The sequence below is a fragment of the Cibotium barometz genome, chromosome 22 (genome assembly GCF_041138505.1).
Source record: "Cibotium barometz isolate CiBa-2024 chromosome 22, ASM4113850v1, whole genome shotgun sequence".
In the NCBI taxonomy this organism is placed as follows: Eukaryota; Viridiplantae; Streptophyta; class Polypodiopsida; order Cyatheales; family Cibotiaceae; genus Cibotium; species Cibotium barometz.
Genome location: NC_141067.1, coordinates 9,616,601 through 9,632,026, shown reverse-complemented (window position 1 = coordinate 9,632,026; position 15,426 = coordinate 9,616,601).

Here is a 15,426-nt window from a genome sequence, read left to right as displayed (position 1 = left end):
ACAGCCTCTAACCAAGGGCTTGTTCCCGCACACACCCTATTCACTTGTATTTTCAACACCTCCCCTCAAGTGAATAATCCTAGCACACCTAGACCCTATACCAAGTTTGCCTCCCCTTACTTGATAGTCCGCGACTAGTGCCTAGCACACCTCCCCTCAAGTTATCTTAGCACACCTGGACCCTGTATCAAGTTTCTTTCTTGCTTGACAGCCCGCGACTAGTGCCTAGCACACCTCCCCTCAAGTTATCTTAGCACACCTGGACCCTGTATCAAGTTTCTTTCTTGCTTGACAGCCCGCGACCAGTGCCTCAAGTCCCTAAACTCCATAGTCCTTGACACTCTCTCTCTCTATGTGTCTAAGGCTACTATAAGTGCCCGCGACCTTGACTAAAGTGCTCACACATACATCTACCACGTGGCCTACATCATCGGTGGCTCATAGGTGGTTTTACTTTGTTGGGGTAGGTTACATTGGGTTGTGCGGTCTCTCTCTCTCTCTCTCTCTCAGAGATTTTCACATGGCTCCTCACTCTTTGGAGCCTCACATCTTCTCTTGTCTTCAGTCTTCTTGTCGTGGCAGCTTCTCTCCACGCGTCCGTCTCTTCTTTCAGTCTTCTTGGGGCAGCTTCTCTTCTCGTGTCCATGTCTTCCTTTAGATCTTCTTGGTGTGGATCTTCCTCTTGGAAAGAGATATTCTTCTTCTTTCATGGCTGGGGCCATGAGCTTGTCCGTCACGTCTTCTTGCTCCATGTGAGCAACATGATGTTCAAATGTTTTGCTGGCAGTTCCTTTGGGTTTTTGATGTTTATCTTATATCATTATGCAATGCAAACCCAAATTTATGTGGGAGGTCTTACCTCTTACCTTATTCTGGATAAGGGCAGTGTCTGATCCCATATTTACACTGATGTAATGTGCCCAATACATAATGCGTATAGCATTCATTCTTATGCACATTTCCAAATGCAACACTGGCTGTGAATAATCTTGAATTTGAGTATAATTTATAAGCATTAACCAAGGGTTAAATGCAAAATGATGATTTTCACAAATTTATCAACATAATTTTACCAGAAATTATATTAAATCAAGGGTAACCAATTTGTACGGGATGGTTGGAGTATCAAACCAACTCTGAATTTCAATCTGAAGTTATAGGGATGTGTATCAGATACCTTTTGAACCCTCAATTACACCAAAATACAGTGATTAGCATTGATTAATCATTGATTAGTAAATTAATCCACTATTTTGTGTACAAAAAATAGAGTATGCGGGGAGTCCAGATCTGGTGCCTTAGACTTCAAATGAGCTCAAATGCTTTCAAATACATCAATAGCAATGAGTCTAGTAGAGGATTAAGCCAAGAAACACAAGATTTGACCAAATATTGAAAGCTTAATCTCTGTTTTACCAAAGTCACCTGCAGATTTGATGAAGAGCTTGGATCTCACTGTAGACTTGATGAAATTGAATTCTGTCTTCACCAGCTTGTAGAGCATGCTTGAAAACACCTAAGAGGAATTAGAGTGATTCACCCTGAGTGAGTGTAGATCTGAGATCTTCTATACTGAAAAACGTAGCCTGCTAAAACAGCGATTTCTCCTTCATCTGGCGGCGGTTTGCTATGTTGTTTGGATGAGCTTAAAGAGCTATGAGATACCTATCATGTGCTAGAAGGGTTTGGCCTAATTTTATGTGTGCAAGGAGAGGGAGCTCCTCCACTGGCTGGGGGTACAGAGGTGAGTTGAAAAAAGAGGGAAAATTATAATTTTCTACTAATCCTAATTAGCAAAATAATTAGCAAGATAATGGGCTCACAAATTAGCATGGCTCTGATACCATGTTGAAATTTGGGCATTGTGATGAGCTATGGTGGATCAAACACTAGAATCAACATCATTAATAAAGTGATTAGTAAATAATTAAGACGTAATTAGTGGGTAATTAACAAATAGATTAATGTAGGCATGGATACTCAAAAACCAGCAAATTCTCATTAGGGCAATGCCTCAATTTATAGAGTTTACATCAAGCATCTAATCCCACTGATTTCTCCATGATTCACTCCACCTCTTTTCCCTGATTCTCTCCACCTCTTCACTTTTCTCAGAATATCTCCACACTTCCTAAATCTTCTCATGCTACCCTTTATTCTCTCCCAATAGATTCTTCTCACCTTTTCATTACACATCCTCTTTTACAGCCTCTAACCAAGGACTTGTTCCCGCACACACCCTATTCACTTGTATTTTCAACAGAACTCGACTAGGTGCAGATAGCTTAGCCACTTCTTGGGTTCCCTGCAGCATGACCGAAGTATATCTTCGATTACTTGGTTTACCCTTTCAGTTTGACCATCGGTCTCAGGGTGATAAGCTATGCTGAGATCCAAGAAAGTTCCCACTCCTTCGAAAAATGTAGTCCAGAACCTTGAAGTAAACTTGGGATCTCGATCACTTACTATTCTCTTGGGTAGGCCATGCAATCTGAAGATTTCTTTGAGGAACACTCTGGCCACATCCACTGCAGTGTAGGTTTCTTTTACTGGGATCAGATGGGCAACTTTGGTTAGTCTGTCAACTACCACAAAAATGGAGTTGTAACCTAATTGCACTGAAGGTAATCCAATAATAAAGTCCATACTGATACATTCCCACTTCATCTGGGGGATGTCCAATGGGACTAAGCCAAAAGAAGCTTTTCTTTACAGACATGTAGGTTTTGATGAAACCTGGATGTCCTACTATAAGGCTATCATCATGGGCTTCATTCAAAATTTGATCTTTGGTTCCCTCATCATTGGGGATGCATAGCCTGCGATTATAATACATAATGCCATCATCTAAGCTGTACCCTTGAACTCTGTTCAACTCCTTTGGAGTTTTGCTTTCCTGCGAAAGACGTGGGGCTCCTGAGAAAGTATTATGGGGGAAGGGTCTTCCTTCACTTCGGAATCTTCCTGCATCCTGATTCTGATTTGGGCCTTGCTGCCTCTTCGGGGGTGGAAAGTTTGAAGTACTTCCCTGGGCTTGGAATCTTTTAAAGTTAGAGGGTGCAGGCTTTGGCGGGACCTTTACTACAAAGGCTTTGGCAAAATCTTTTGCCATTCTTACTGCTTCAGCCCACGGACACTGGCTTGGCATTTTTGACCAGTGTGTCCAAGGGTTCATTCATTCCCCGACTGAACCTGGCCATGAGTTGTTCTTCATCTAGAGGTGGTGAATATTTGACTAGAAAATGTCTCTTCCTGAAGCCATTGAACTTAAAGAGCAACTTTCCCAACTCATTGAGCAAGGATTCGTACGCCCCAGTAGCTCTCCTTGGGGGGCATCTGTCCTTTTTCAAAAAAGGACGGAACTCTTTGCCTTTGCATAGATTATCGAGGGCTGAATCAAGTCACTGTCAAGAATAAGTATCCTATCCCTCGCATCGACGAACTTCTTGACAGGCTTCATGGGGCCAAAGTCTTCTCAAAAATAGATTTGAGGTCTGGTTACTATCAGATCAAAGTCAAGGAAGCAGATATACCCGACAGCCTTCAATACCCATTATGGCCACTATGAGTTTACTATAATGTCATTCGGGTTAACCAATGCTCCTGCAAGCTTCAACCGCCTAATGCAAGATATATTCCGTCCTTACTTGGATGAATTTGTGCTTGTTTTCTTTGATGACATCTTAATCTACTCCAAATCAATGGAAGAGCATGAGGAGCATGTGCGTAGAGTTCTGTAATTGTTGCGCAGACACAAACTCTATGCCAAGAAGAGCAAATGTACCTTCTTTACTCATCAAATTGAGTATCTTGGGTTCATCGTCTCCAAAGATGGCATTTCAGTAGACCCCGCCAAGGTCAAAGATATTCTGGAGTGGCCATCCCCTAAATCAGTGAAGTTCGTGGGTTTTTCGGAATCACGGAATGGTATAGGATTTTTATCAAAGATTATGCCTTGGTAGCTGCACCTTTGACGGATCTTCTTAAGAAGGATTGCAAAATAGTGTGGCTGCCAATCCATCAAAACAGTTTTGATTAGCTCAAGGTCATTATTACTTCTGCCCCAGTCCTGAAACTTCCTGATTTCACCAAGGAGTTTGAAGTGGTTACTGATGCCAATAGTCTAGCACTTGGTGGTGTCTTAGGCCAAGAAGGAAGACCAGTCGCTTATACTTCCCGCAAGCTGAAGCAATACGAAGCAAATTATGCCACCCATGATTTGGAGCTCTTAGCAGTTGTTCATTGCCTCAAATTATGGAGACATTATCTCTTGGGGGGCAAATTCCAACTTGTAACTGACCACAAAAGTCTAAAGTGGATCTTCACCCAGCCTAACCTCAACATGCGGCAAAGGAGATGGATTGAAATTCTACAAGAATGTGACTTCGACATCAAATTCTACCCTGGGAAAGATAATGTGGTAGCAGATGCACTTAGCCGCAAATCTTTCTTGAGTGCAATTTCAATGCCAAATAATCCCATACTGGTCAAGGTGGAAGGTCTCATCTCATGATCCAGATTATCAGAGGATGATGAAGTTAGTAGATTAAGGGGGAAATTCAGAGAAAGAGAAGAATCTAATCAAGGGATACTCCACTCATGAAGGAAGCCTCTACTTCAATCCACAGGCTATGTATCCCTAAGGATCCTGCTTTGAAGAAACTAATCCTCCATAAAGCTCATGATAGTCCTGCTTTGCAGGACACCTAGGCTATGCAAAAACATTAAATGCCGTAAGAAGGAGCTTTCATTGGGCAGGCTTGAAAAATGATGTCCTTCGGTACTTGAAGCAATGTCTCTCATGCCAAAGGTCATGCCAAAGGATCAAAGCTGAAAGGGTCAAGATGCTTGGGAAACTTCAACCCTTGGATATTCCCCAAATGAAGTGGGAGTGCATTAGTATGGATTTTGTCACAAGTCTCCCCACTGTTCAAGGAGGATATGACTCCATTCTGGTAGTAGTGGACTTACTTACCAAAGTAGCTCACCTTATACTAGCAAAGAAGACCGTCAAAGCTTCTGATGTTTTGAATATTTATCAAGGAAGTCCTCAAACTTCATGGTCTCCCAAAAAGGATAGTAAGCGACCGGGATTCTGACTTCACTTCAAAGTTCTAGCAGTCCTTATTTATAAGCCCTGGGAACTCAACTTTGCTTTAGCACAGCTTATCATCCAGAGATCGATGGCCAGACTGAGAGAGTCAATCAAGTAATTGAAGACATTTTCAGAGCATATTGTGGACGGGAATTAAGAAGGTGGATTCAATACCTTCCTCTAGTAGAATTTGCCTACAATGCATCTTCTCATCAGAGCATAGGAATGTCACCATTCAAAGCACTCTATGGGCAAGAATGCTTGTCTCCTCTAAATTTCTCTGATCCGACTATAAGAGTTGAGGCATCCAGGAAAATGCTCGAAGAGATGGAGGAACAAACCAAAGCAATCCAAAAGGATATTAAAGCTACCCAAGATCGACAAAAACATTATGCTGAGGTGTGAAAGGATCGTCAAGGAAGGAGACAAAGTTCTTCTATGAGTGCGACCCAAACGAAGTTCTCTATCGCTTGGGAAATATAAGAAGCTCAGCCCTAGGTATTGTGGCCCCTATACGGTTATCAAGTGTCTAGGTAAAAGTGCCTATAAACTCCAACTCCCAGCCCATATCAAAGTCCACAATGTATTTCATGTAAGTTTGTTAAAACCTTATATACCCAGTCTCGATCATATTCTTGATTATGAACAAGTTGTAATCCCTACTCAAGGAGTCCTTGAATTACAGCCCAGTAGCATCATAGATTCTAGGGAAAGGCAACTCCGAAATTCTTGTAGAGCATCTAGTACAGTGGAAAGATTACCCTGAAGAGGATGCAACTTGGGAAGATGAAGCTACACTCTTAAAGGATTATCCCCAATTCATGACGAGATGAGGACATCTTGATTTCTTTAAGGGGGGAAGGATGTAACATACCCATCTTCACTAATAAAGAAATGTCCATGTAATAGATAAATTTATGAGTTTTTATGGTATAAAAATCAATGATTTTATTAAATGAGTCATTTCTACTTAGAATCTTCAAATTCTGAGCCCAAATTTGGAATATGCGTGTGATTTTACAGCATCCAAAACGGACACCGGATACGTAAATTTTAGTCATTTTAGTTAAAAAGCGACGACCTTTAAACCTTAATAAATTTCAGTCATTTTAGTTAAAAAGTGACGACCTTTAAACCTTAATAAATGCACGACCGGGCGTCCGATTGACAAACGGTCTGCACCCCAACAACCAGGAGAACCTCCCGGACAAAAAAAAAAATTTGCCCCCCGGGGTGGCCGGTACGTAAATCGAGGCCGACGTCTCTAATTTGGGGACCTCGCCCCAAAATTTGGACCGTACACACTTACCAGGGTGCCCGTACGATGGCCACACACGAACCAAAGGATGACCGTCCACTGTGTGGTCCACACGTACCGCTACGTAGACACCCATGCTGTCCCAGACCAGATAAGGTACATGCGTACCACTCCTTTCCCTATTAACCGACACCGTACCTTTCCTACAAAGCCATGCAGGCCACTGATCTACAGCCTTTGCTAGTACACCATCCTTTCGTCCTTGCTTTGCGCAGTGCCCGTACCCGTACCCCACAGTTATATAAACCCCCAGGGTGCTCCATGGGCAACATGCATTACTGCGTAGCTTATGCTCTGTTGTGCCACCATACATCCCTGTGCAGTGTACTTGCTATAGTAGAGTCACCCCTCTCACACCCCCTCATTTGCCACTTTTAGATAAGGTAATTTTCCTCTATCCCCCTCTTGCTAGGAGGCAGTGTCCTTAACTCTTCTCCCCCCCCCCCCCCCCCCCCCGGTGTGAAGAGACTTACAGCAGCCCTCAGCCCTTCTCCCCTTTAGCAAAACGTTTTTGTGTTAAGGACATCGCACAATCCCCCCTCCCCCATTTGCGTGGACTTTAGTAAGAGGTTTTAGCCTTAAGAGAGGGTTCATGCGCTATGGTCTTTTAGCCTTAAGAGAGAGTTCATGCGTTGTGATCTTTTGCTCATATGGTGAGCAAACGATCTCAGAATTGAGATCCGACTGGAGCGTTTCGACCGCGACAGCGAGCCCTGCAAGACGACGTCCAAGATGGTCCCTTCTCGAAAACGTCAGAATATTACCTCGGGAGGAGCACGCAACAACGAGATTAGAGAAGATGCTCCCGATGCAGCCCCAACCCTCCCTTTACAAGCTCCTCAAGAAAATGGTGGCCACGTTAGCTTGGTTATCTTTTAAAGAAGAGTTTTTTTTTAATATTAGTATTAATAAATGTGTATCTTTTCCTTTTAAAATAATGACATAAAATTGTATGAAGCTACGAATTGAGTGATGTTGTATTCAATGAATTGTATTGAAATTGTTATCTTTAAAGAGTGCAAGTTTTTCCTGGCTTCGACACTAACTCCATTCCATGCTTGTGTAGCCAGGCGGCGTCGTTAGCAAAGCCCAGGAATGGCCCAAGGTATCCCTCATACCATTGGGAGAATAAGGTTCGCCAATTGAGGCGAGAGATTATGATACCGTCTAGTTCTAAGGGCCCAGGCTAGTGCAGTGAATAAGCCCACACCCTAGTGTGCAGACATCCCTCTGAGGGACGAGAGGATCGAGCGATGGGAGCCTGAGAGGGCGACAGGCCGGCTTGAGTCCTCACCAGCGAGACGGCCGACGATGAGGTGTATGGTCCCATAGGGTTTTGCCTAGCATGTAGAGGCTGGAAGGCCGAATTCTAGATCATCGGCAGTATAAAAGAAAAGAATAAGAGAGCCGATTTGGCTTGTATGAAATTGATTCATGTATAAACTTTTTATAAATCTTGTTTTTGGCATTATTGGGCTTTAATTAAGGAACATGTTTATTTATGTCAAACAGTGTGGTAGGATTAATTAGAAAACAAATTGACGCGTAAGTAGGGTGGAAAGTAGGAGGATGGAATGCCGCGAGATAGCACCATCCTACGGACGGGTGGACCCGATTAGTCGGGTAGCTTTCCAACAGATTAAGTGAAAGCCCTACGCTAGATAAATAGGTTCTTGGGCAACTCTATTCTAGAAGACTAGGCTAGCGGCTGTGCCTTGCATGGATGAGGAAAAAAGCGTTGCCTCTAGAAATCAAGTCTAGTAGTTGCCCAATTTATAATCAATTACCCTATCGATGATTTGATTTTTAGAAGATCACGCTTCCCCTGCGAGATAGGACTAGGTCTTACCTATGAATCGTATCCTTGAATCTCTACATGATCAAGGTGTCGATAAATATGAAATTTTCTCCAAGTTAAGACTTAGTGGACTATCTTAAGTGTTTCCCCTATTTTAGAAGGGGGGAAACCTTACACCCAGGGTCTTGGCTGCCCTTTTCTGCAAAGTTATTCCCTCATCTAGCAGTGGTTTTTGGAAATCATCAGTAGAGTAGGCATTCTGTTGTGCCTGCGTTTTTCGCATCTGCCTTTTTCTTGTCTGTGGTCTCGCACGGAGTCAAGGTGCAACCCACAACCCTGAGGGGGTTGCATTTTTTGCTTCCCTGTGCTGCTGTGGATTTTGTGGTCCTGCTTACTGCTATCGAGTCCCTTTTCTACCTCAGTTTTCTAGGGGGCTGAAAGGCTCTTGTGGTTCCTGTTGTTGGAGAGTGTTGGAGACTGGTCCTAGAATGTTGAGATTCAATGAGTTCAAAGGCTTGCTTGTGGAAGGTGGACTATGGCTGTGCATATGGGTCCCCCATGTACAAACTGTTGAGATATCGAGCTCTAGTGAGGCGGTGGACACTGATGACCCGCCTGGGGGATAGGCCCCACACTTACACCACTGGCATGGTTGGTGAGATCTTGGGTGATATGCGGCCAGTGGGATGACAGGCTGTGTGACAGCCACTCTAGAGACTGGCATAGTTATAGCGCCAGCTCATTTAGTCGGGTTCACACTATAGAGAACCTGTGTATGTATTTGGTTGAGTACCTTTCATATTGTGTGTACTCTTATTCTTGTATATGGTGTGTTGAGTGTTGAGTAGAGAAAAAGTAGATTTTCAGCCTCTCACCTTGTGTGTTCTCTATTAGGGTTTTGTGAGTGTGTGTGTGTGCTTGCAAGAGCTCAAGCTCTCTTCCCTCCTGCATCTTTACATGGTATCAGAGCCTGGTTCGTGCTAAGGGCTGAGCTGCAAGCAAGAGAACCACAAGAAGCGGTACGAGGGTAAGAGCTACAACTACTCTTCCCTATTGTGTTGGTGACTACACCCTTGTCGGGAGCTCTACGGGAGGCACCGGCAAACGATCTCCGATTGAGGAGCTTTCTTCGCGGGAGTGAAGCTACAGGGCAACTATACAATCCTTTGGACTTCGATTTTCGGGCCAAAAACGCGTTTCGGGCGCGTCTGGACCTCCGTTTTTCAGAAAGCAGGCGATTTCGGGCACTGCGGGTAAGTCACCGATTCTCTGCAGAACTCTGTTTTAAGAACTGCAGGAAGACAGATTGACTGTGCAGACACTGTGGGTGCTGCAAAGAGGTCTACAGTTGCCATTGGGTGTATGTATGTGCATTGAAGTCACTGGTTGTGACATTTGAGAGTACTACAGTACCGCTGTGCAGAAAATACAGCATTTGTGCAGAAAAACCAGAGTGCAGTTTCTGGTAAAATTGTGTGTTTGGCAAGATGTCTAATGATGGCATAACACAGATTGTGGCTGAGAAGCTGGACAAGAATAACTTCCATGCTTGGAGGTTCAGGCTGACTAATTTCCTGATGGGAAAAGGCTATTGGGACTACATTGAAGGTGAGCATGAAGAGGCACCGGAGATACCGGATATAAATCCGACTGCTGCAGATGTGAAAGAGTTTAAAGACTGGAACCAAGGAGCCAGGAAAGTAATGTATTGGCTTTCCATTAGTATACAGGACACCATGATTGGGCACATTCAGGATGCCAAGTCCCCCAAGGAGGCGTGGGACACCTTGGTAAAGCTTTATGAAACAAATACCAAGGCACGTAAGATACAGTTGAAGAATGAACTTCATACTGTCGAGAAAAAGAGCATGTCTGTGAATGACTATGCGTTGAAGATAAAGGGCATTGTGGAATCCCTTGCATCTATTGGTGTATCAGTAGATGATGATGACAAGGTGGAAGTCTGTCTACGTGGTCTCGGGCCACAATACAAGGCGTTTAAGACGTCTATCCAGACTCGGGAAAACATTCCCAACTTTACAGATTTGGTGTCTATGCTGATTATCGAAGAGAAGAACTTGGGTGAAGACCAACAGTCTTCACAAAGTAAAAACAGTTCAGAGCAACAGGCTTTCTACACGAGTTCAGGAAGAGGACGAGGTAGAGGAGGCCGTGGACGCGGTCAAGGAGGTGGCCGAACAGGTAATCAGAATTATGGCCAGCAGCAGCAGCAGCAACAACAGTCCCAGAATCAACAACAACAACAACAACACGCAGGTGGAAGAGGCAGATTCAGAGGCAGGGGGAGTCAAAGAGGCCGTGGAAATTGGCAAAGGCAGTACACTGATGCACGTGAATGCTATTATTGTGGTAAGCCTGGACATGTGCAGGCAGAATGTTATAAAAAGCAGGCTGACATGCAAAATGGGAAAGTGCAGCAAAACAACTATGCATCCTCAAGCAGAAATAATGAGGATAATGAGAGGTTGTTTGTTATGCAGCATGTCGTGAATGCCATGTCTGAAAATGTTGATGCAGCACAAAAAGATAATGTATGGTATGTGGATTCACGCGCTTCGAACCACATGACGAGTCATGGGGAGTGGTTCAAGGAGATGAAAAACCCGGAAAGACCAGGTTTTGTGGAAACAGGGGATGACACTGCTCATCCAATTGCCCACGTTGGAGATGTGCCATTATCTATGCAGGATGGCAAAGTGAAGTACCTTGCAGATGTACTTCATGTACCGAACATAACAAAGAATCTGGTTTCAGTTGGCCAGATGATTGAGCAGGGTTTGCAGGTTCGGTTTAACCCTGATGGATGTTATGTTGAAGATTTCAAAGACAAGTGCAGGTTGGTTGCAAAAGGCAACAGAGTGGGCAGAATGTTTACGTTGAATGTAGACATGCCTGAAATGAGTGCTGCGATGTTTGCAAATGGTTCAGGAGTTGTTGCAGACACAGACATATGGCATAAAAGAATTGGACATGTTAATGTGCAGAGATTGAAGTCTATGCAGACAAAAGGAATTGTGACAGGGCTGCCAAAATTTAAAGTGGAAGGTATGCAGAAAATATGTGAAGCATGCCAATTTGGGAAGCAAACAAAGTATGTGTTTCCACGTAACAGATATGTGAGCAGAAATGCACTAGATGTTGTGCATTCAGATGTATGGGGTCCTACGAAGACCGTGTCTATGGGAGGCTGCAGGTACTATGTCACTTTCATTGATGACCACACAAGGAAAGTGTGGGTATATTTCATGAAGGAGAAGAGTGAGGTTTTCACTCACTTTCAGAATTTCAGAGTTTTGGTTGAAAAGCAAACAGGAAAATATGTCAAGTGCCTAAGGTCAGATGGAGGGGGAGAATACTTCTCCAATGAGTTCTCTGAATTTTTGAAGAAGAATGGTATTCGGAGACAGTTCACATGCAGATATACTCCGCAGCAAAATGGAGTTGCTGAGCGGAAAAACAGGCACATTGCTGAGATTGCGCGAGCATTGATGGAAGAGAAAAATATGCCGCATTGCTATTGGGCTGAGGCTGTTTCTACAGCAGTATACATCATGAACAGGACTCCAACTGCAGCCATACATGATGTAACTCCAGAGGAGAAGTTTACTGGCAGAAAACCAGATTTGTCTCATCTGAAAGTTTTTGGATGCATTGCATATGTGCATGTGCCAGATGAGCTGAGAACTAAGCTGGATCCGAAAGCTGAAAAATGTGTGTTTATTGGATATTCCCTTGAGCAAAAGGGATACAGGTGTTATAACCCTGCTACACGTGAGTTGAGGGTAAGCAGGGATGTTGTCTTTGATGAGATGAGCAGTTGGTATGCTGCTGAAAAAGAAGCTATTGGGGCTGATGTGAGTGGAAGTGTGGTTGCACAGAATGCAGGTCAGCAATCACAGTCTTTGAGTGGACCAGGAGAGTCCTCATCTAGTGGGTCTATTGATAGACCATGGAGTGGCAGGCTGCGTCATAATACCAGCCCTGCAAATGTGATTAGTACATCACGTAAAGGAAAAGAGAAAGTGGTTGAGCCCCTTGGTATGCCTGACATTTCTGCAGGGCATTCTCATGTTGATGGAGAGTCTAGTGGCTCAGATATGAGTCTTGATGAGGAGCTTGGGATCCCAGCTATGAGAACACCTGGTGTAAAGAAGGCTATGGAAGCCATGAATGAGAAGCTGCGAAGATCAGGGAGAGTGAAGAACCCTGTGCAGAGATTTACATATGATGGTTATGTGGCACATCATTATGCATATATGGCAAAAGTTGTGCAGGTTGTAGAGCCCACATGCATTGATGAGGCTGTTGGAAATGTGTGTTGGGAGAAAGCTATGGATGAGGAGATGGATGCACTATATGGAAATGAAACTTGGGATTTAGTGCAATTGCCTGAAGGCAAGAAAGCCATTGGATGCAAGTGGGTGTACAAAGTTAAACATAACAGTGATGGAAGCATAAACAGGTACAAGGCTAGATTGGTAGCCAAAGGATATGCGCAGACATATGGCATTGATTATGAGGAAACTTTCAGCCCAGTTGCCAAGATGGCAACGGTGAGAGTTGTGATAGCAGTGGCTGCGTCAAAGCAATGGTCTTTACATCAGATGGATGTAAAGAATGCATTCTTGCATGGGGATTTGCAAGAAGAGGTGTATATGTTGCAGCCACCTGGTTATGAGGATGTGGGTCACCCCGAGCATGTTTGCAGGTTGAAGAAAGCCTTGTATGGCTTAAAGCAAGCACCAAGAGCATGGTCTGACAAGATTTCTGAATATCTTGTCACTATTGGCTTTCATGTAGCCAATGCAGATTTCTCATTGTATGTGAGACATGGTGATAGAGGAGTTGTGCTTGTTGTCATCTATGTAGATGACTTGATCATTACGGGGGACCATGATGCAGAGATCTTTGATGTAAAGATCTTGCTAAGACAGAAGTTTGAGATGAAAGATCTGGGGGAGCTCAGATATTTCTTGGGCATTGAGGTGATTAGGTCACCACATGGTATTGGATTACTGCAGAGACAGTATGGCTTGGACATGTTGTCCAAGTATGGTATGACAGGCTGTAAGCCTATTTCTGTGCCATTGGATCAGAATGGCAAGTTGAGTGCAGATTCAGGAGAGATCTTGGAGGATCCTACTATGTACAGGAGCATAGTAGGAAGTTTGATCTACATGACGATCACCAGACCAGATTTGAGCTATGCTGTTGGGTTGGTGAGTCAGTTTATGCAGGTTCCACGGAAACCGCATTTGGATGCTGTGAGACGCATACTGAGGTATGTGAAGTCTACTTTACATTGTGGACTATTCTATGAGACTGGGACAGAGATATGTGTACATGGGTACACAGATGCTGATTGGGCTGGTAGTATCTCAGATAGAAGATCTACCAGTGGATTCATGTTTTCTTTGGGGAGTGCTGCTGTGACTTGGAGCAGCAAGAAGCAGCCTACGGTTGCTCTATCGAGTACAGAGGCCGAGTACAGAGGAGCTGCTATGGCAACATGTGAGGTAGCTTGGTTGAGAAAGCTACTTGCAGATTTGGGTCTATCAGTGGATAGACAAGTTGTCATTTTCTGTGACAACATTAGCAGTATACAGTTGGCCAGGAACCCAGTCTTTCATGCTCGTACGAAGCACATAGAGGTCCACTACCACTTCGTCAGAGAGAAGGTCTTGGCAGGAGACCTTGACCTTGTTTATGTCAGCACAGAGGATCAGGTAGCTGACATCTTCACCAAAGCATTGGGTACAGAGAAGCTCCGCAGATTCAGGGCTTCGCTTGGTGTACATGAGATGGAGTTGAGCTCGAGGGGGAGTGTTGAGATATCGAGCTCTAGTGAGGCGGTGGACACTGATGACCCGCCTGGGGGATAGGCCCCACACTTACACCACTGGCATGGTTGGTGAGATCTTGGGTGATATGCGGCCAGTGGGATGACAGGCTGTGTGACAGCCACTCTAGAGACTGGCATAGTTATAGCGCCAGCTCATTTAGTCGGGTTCACACTATAGAGAACCTGTGTATGTATTTGGTTGAGTACCTTTCATATTGTGTGTACTCTTATTCTTGTATATGGTGTGTTGAGTGTTGAGTAGAGAAAAAGTAGATTTTCAGCCTCTCACCTTGTGTGTTCTCTATTAGGGTTTTGTGAGTGTGTGTGTGTGCTTGCAAGAGCTCAAGCTCTCTTCCCTCCTGCATCTTTACACAAACAAGGAGGACAAGTTGGACGAAACTAACTATGCCCGTTGGAAGCTGAATATAGTCCGTCCTCGTTTTTTACAGGGTAAGGTCAGGATGTCTCTTAATGGTCAGGATCATGCACTTGCTACAATGTAGAAGAGAATTTGAAGTCAGGATCTCTCTTAATTAGAAGAAAGGTCACTTGGAAAAGGACTATTTGTCCAAGAAAAAAGACAAAGCCAAGGTCAAGGACAAGTCTTCATCAAAGAAGAAGAGTAAGGACAAAGAACAGGAAAGTGACTCCAATTCTTCTACTTCCAGTACTCCCAGGGTCCTCCTGACTCAGGAGGTCGTGGACGGTGTGTTTCTCTAGCCATAAGGACATGTTTTCCCCCACGTGCAGCCAGGCAAAGGAGGCTTGTGGGGAGAAGAGGGGATTGTTAATAGTTCCAAATATCACTGTATGGGAACTGTAAGTCGAGAGTTCCAAGCATGAAAAAATCTGGCAGGACAGGTCAGCTTTGGTAGCTATGGACTAAATGTGTTTCAAATTCATTGCTTGGTGTAGCAGAGATTATGGACTAGATGTGTTCCAAGTTCATTGTTCTAGGTTTTGGAACGTGATGTGTTCACAAGCCACTGTTGGGAGATTATGGACATGGTATGTCCGTCAGCTCATCATTCTATACTTGGAGTTCACTACACACTGGTGTGGGAATTCGGTCCCAAGCAAAATTCTTTGTTGTTCAGGGGGGCATTATGTTTTGAGGAGAAAGGTTGGCAGATGCATCTTTCGCGGTGTATCCAGTATCTGCAATTCTGGGGTGTCCATGGTTGCGTCTTCATCAGTTTTTCTTCTTCAAATTTACACACACTGAGCTGCAGAGGAGGTGTTAAAATATGTCCATCTCATGTGTTATGTGGGACGTGGGCCTTATACAAGGGTTGGCAACATGGGTCTTATATAAGGGTTGGCACTTTATTAAAGGCTTCTCTATATAAAGT